General features: G+C 31.9%; 1 pseudogene; it reads right to left on the bottom strand.

Moving 5' to 3' along the window:
- Positions 1–494: 494 nt before the first annotated feature.
- Positions 495–4805, bottom strand: LOC140448246 (uncharacterized; annotated as a pseudogene).
- Between the last annotated feature and the right edge of the window lie 507 nt (positions 4806–5312).

Genomic DNA, 5312 nt, shown 5'->3' with positions numbered 1-5312 from the left:
ATTAAACATAACATCACGCCATAAAGGCATTAGATATGTATATTGACGCCTATTGATCCGATCGTAACGTATGAGGGGTCGTTGGAAAGGAGAGAAGCAATCATGTAGAAAAATTAAACATGGCGATGGGCCATGATGTAGTGCCTGAACAATTTAAGCAACAAGCAAAATGAAGAGCCGATGGCCGCAATGGTCGCTTCAATTGTTTGTTTCTGAGAGAACGGTTCATATTACACAAAAAGTGCTGATAAAACATTTTTGTTCAAAATTATCTCAGCTACATTTTTTATTTAAAATATTTGTTTCTTTAGCGTACAGATTCTTGATAAATCGATTTTTTTTTCGTTTTTACCACTAGACGAGGGGGGTTTTAGGTTGAAGCCCGGAGGTAAAATTGGTAAACTTGTTTTGCATATTTTTTGGGGTCATTGATTTTCTTGCCAGAATTCAGCTTGTTCGTATGACTTTTAGCGGTCAAATCTCTGATGACTGGACTATATTGATAGTTTAACTTTTATACTTTTATTTGGTATGCGTAACATTACTGTATTACGATTGGGTTGACGATGAAAACATTTTGCACATCTCGGTGAAATTTGCAAATGACGTCTTTTTAGCGCCGATTTTGACTACTTGAGAGGGTCTCATGACTAACTTCTGTTTGTTACCGGCAACCATATCTGGATTTTTATCTCTCAATATTTCAAAGGCACTGTTTAGTAATTCGTCATATATGTAGTACCAATTGGAATTGACCCATTGCGTTGAATTTTCTTCTATATTCTCCTGATCATCATCCTTCTCCTCAGTTTCTGCAATAAGTTCATCTAAATTCTTGCGTTTCTTCGTTTTTTTTTCTTTTTACTAAAGTCCATATCTAAATCAAAGTTATCATTCATACCCAATCAAAGTTATGAGTAGCTCCAGCTTTATTATCAGCTGGGGAAGAATCTAAATAATCACCTGAGAAAAGCTTTTTCTTTTTCTTCTTCTTTTTAATGAAATCTAAATCAATATCCACATTTCCTTCGTCCTGATCATCATAAGGTTTTGATTAAAGATTATCAGCTTCTGCAACTGGAGCATTCCGTGAATCATTTTCACATTTGCCTTCAGCTAGAACATCATCAATATCGAAAGTGGTCTTCTTCTTTTTCTTCATTTTGAGGGTTGAATCAAAGATTGCACCCTTTTCGGCTATTATAGAAGTAAGCGATATGGTTTAACTTTTTGTATAGATGAGTTTAGTCTATTTATATATTGTAAATTTGTAGAAAACTCCTTTATATAGATCGAAATCTATTGCATTAGCCAGGTTGTCAAAAAACCACATGGATATGGTATATATTTTCATCATTTTCTTACTAATGTTATTGCAAAAAAAAGGTCTCTGGGATAAACAAATATAATATCTTTTAAACTAATTGAGGGATCGTTCTGATCGATCGATTGATTTAAACTAATATCGGACGCAAAAACAAATACCTCGGTTGATTTTTACAATAGCTACAACTAATTAACGAGAGTTTGCCTTATTTTGCAGTGTTTGCAGCAACAAACTAATTTAACAACGTTTTGCAATCGTCATTTTAATTTTTTTTATGTTGGTAAGCAAAAATCGAAAAAATGGCATTTTTAATACTAAATTGTTAAAGATACCGAATTCACTGCAGAAAACATACAGGTGTTCTTTATATAGGCCTATAATTAGTAAAAAAAATGAGATACCTGGATTTGTCACAGTCTCTAGAAAAATATTATTTCCGAGCTAATTCTCTTCTTTGTATTTTTTTTGCAGTTCTTGCCTGTGCTAATCTGCTGATAACCTCTTGTTCAGTGATTCCATTCTTTGAGATTATCCTTTGAATCCTTTGAATAAGTATTTGAATTTTTCAGTGCTGTTAATTTCCCTATTTTCGTTCATTTCCTTCAATATTTTCCATAGTTGTTTTCTGGAAATCGGGTTATATGCCTTTTTTAAATGGTCGAATGCCATGTGTACTGCTCTATTTTTTGCCATTTTTTTTTATTAATTGTTGGAGTGTATATATGTAGTCTATGCAGGACCTTCTTGCTTTAACTTCTGTCTGATCATCTCAGATTTTATTTGAGAAAGATTTTTCCAGTTTTTCTTTCAGTATTATTTTCAGTATGTTTAATAGTAAATATGCGATTTTGAGTGCTACTTCTTCCTTTTAACACAATTTGGTATTCTTTTAATTGACCTAACTTTGATTTCAATATTGTTTCTAATATTTGTTAGTAAATCTTGGAAGACACGCTAAGTATTGTTATTCCTCCGTAGAATTTATGCTTCACACAAAAAGTAATTAAAGTTTAGTATGCGGTTTTCGAATATGGCTAACAAATAAAGTTAAGTGGATAAGAGCAGAGTATTTAAACAAAAAAATATTCTATTGTAAGACTAAAAACTATAACACCTGTTTTAGCTCATAAACCTGATTACCCTCATAATTGTTATATAACCTATGACACGTCCAAAACTGTCCAGTTCCCTACTAAAACTTTGTATAGTTCACAAACACAAAACGCCACCCCTTTCTCTACCCAATACTAGCAACCCACCCCGAATGCAAATTAATCTTCTCCCGTCTGATGCATATGTGCGCTGTTGCCGAACTTTCGGTAAATATTATAAGATGATATTTTTGGCCAATATAAATTTAAAGATAAAAATCTAGGTAAATAATACAGGATACGAGTAAAAAGTAATTAAAAATTTCCGAAAATCGGCATTTTGCAAATTTAATATTTTTGAGCCTTACCCCGACATTCGCATTTTCATAATGCACCGTTGCCGATTCAAGTATAAATACAACCACCTAATACAGATGTGAATTTTTTAGTAGTTTTTTGAACAGAAATACAAAATTAGTTATTAATAACGTAATAAGAAGAAAGTTAGTCATCCAAATGGTCAAAAGGGTTGAGGTGTGTAAAATTAAAAAAAAAAAAATTAATTCGTAGCGATTTCCATACCAAGTTATGTTTTAGTACTTACCGTAGCGATGGCTTGGTTATTTCAAACTTTCAGCTTTCAACTAGGGTGTATACAAGTTGATAAAGATATTTATAGATTTCAAAATAATGATATCTAATGGAAACAAGCAAAACATATTATTTAAGGCATCTGATAAAGAATTAATAAATATGAATAATGACGATAATAACAATAATGTAACAAATGAAAAATATGCACAAGCTATTAATCTTCTTCTTTTTATATAGACATGACTTTAATTACTATTTAAATGGGAATAAGCCACAATTAAAGGTTAAAATACGTTTATTGACGTTTCAATTTCCACTTCGGAAATCGTTCTCAAAATACAAACATTTCAATGTTAATAATAATTTTTCTTTTACAGACGTCCGCCGGAAAATTCACTCCGCGGGATCCAGGCGGGGATATAGAATATATTTTATTTTTTATTTTTCTACATACGTTAGAATTAATAGATTTATTTTTATTTCAACCTGTGTTTTACTGGGTCTGTCGCCTCGAAAGAGCTACCCGTCACAGTCATCATCAAGTTGATCAATGATCTAGAAAATTAAGGTATACGAGATCATTTACTAAGGTAATATTAAAAAAGAAATACAATTTGTAATGCTTATTTTTAGAGAAAATAGAACTGGCTTGGAATTAATAAATCCGTTGAAAGCGTTAACGGTTTAAAAAGTGGACAATAAAAACGTTACAACACAGTTGCTTCAAATTTCCTGAATGGAAACTGGACAGAATGTTTTAACTAAGCTTCCCGAGATTTACAGAAGACGTTAGACTCTTAGTATCGTTTCTTGTTTCTTCTTCTACTTTCTTATTAGACAATTCTGTCTTTTTCTGTGTTTCGCCTTCATGCTATATTGGATTACGATTTGTCCATTGCTATATTGACTACCCTATCTCCTGCCATTTTGCTTATATGATGGTTCCATTCTCTCTTCCTATTTAGTATTCAGTCGCCTATTTTTTCTACCTTGCATGCTGTTCTGATTTCTTTATTTCTTTTCTGATCTTTCAGTATGTTTCCTTCCATTGTTTTTAGTATTCGCATTTTTGTTGTCTCTAGCATCCTTTTTGTTTTGGATGTATCAGATTTCTTTTCAGCCGTGTATGTTATTATTGATCTTATAACCGTTTTGTAAATTCTTGTCTTAATTTCCATCCTAATGGGTTTGTTTCTTCATATTGTATTGTTTAGGCATCAAAATGCCCTTTTCATCTTCTGTAACGTATGTCCTAATAACTATCGAATTATGTGGAGTGGCCCATTCTGCTTTACAATACCCAAATTTCTTCCAATGTCTCTCATGAGGTCCTGGACGGAATTCAGATCAATTTCATCAGTTTTCGTAAATTCGTCCTAGACAATTAAGCTAAAAATTATCTATTGGACGAGCAAGCAACAAGTTTGGAGGATTATCGTTTTGGGAACAAAAGGTATTAGGTGTTGTATGGTATTGTGGTGGTATCTCTGGAGTAATGGCATAATGCTGGCCAAAACATGATATCGTCATTAGCATTATGTTCGTAGACAAACTGAAGCAATTTGCAAAAGCAATTATCAATATATCTCTGATTATTCAAAGCTTCATCCCTCACTCCTTCCACAAAAGGTCGGGATACTCCAGACAAGGATTTTATCTGCAAATTTTGCTTTACGTGCGAATCATAATAAATCAAAATAAATTCAATTCATTGAAAGTATTGATTAAAAAGTACTCTATGGTTTATTATCAAATTTAGATTGAAGAAATTGGTACTTACTTTGTTGGTACATGTCCTATACTGTATTCCACACTGCCATTTTTGATCCCTCATATAGATTGGTTGTCTAGTTTTTAAGACGAGGTCTATTTTTGCTTGGCTTTGAAAGAATATGATTGGTTTCTTTTTTTATAATTGTACATACTATCCGTCGTGATATTTTTAATGCAACCGCTACTCTCTTAAATAAAAAATTGTTAAATGATATGTATTTTGACAAACGAACATACATTTTAATATGTTACCGGTTTGAGATTAAAATGTATCCAAAGGCCCTCCATTAATTTTTTCTAATTCGTAATATTCCAACACATTTAACGCAAAATATGGTGCTTGAGAATTCAGTGGTTTACCAGGCATACTCTAAAAATAAAAACCCCTAAAAGATATTTCACATCACTCCGTTGACGTAGTTTCAGACATATTTAAATATCTAACATAATAAATGTCAATTTAGAGCTTAGAATAAATATTATGTTATTTGTCATTAGCTAATAAAGAAATTCTTACCGTAATAAAT

Source organism: Diabrotica undecimpunctata, chromosome 8 (genome assembly GCF_040954645.1).
Source record: "Diabrotica undecimpunctata isolate CICGRU chromosome 8, icDiaUnde3, whole genome shotgun sequence".
NCBI classification, from domain to species: domain Eukaryota; kingdom Metazoa; phylum Arthropoda; class Insecta; order Coleoptera; family Chrysomelidae; genus Diabrotica; species Diabrotica undecimpunctata.
The sequence above is the reverse complement of the archived record's forward strand: the minus strand, read 5'-3'. Positions and strand labels throughout refer to the sequence as shown.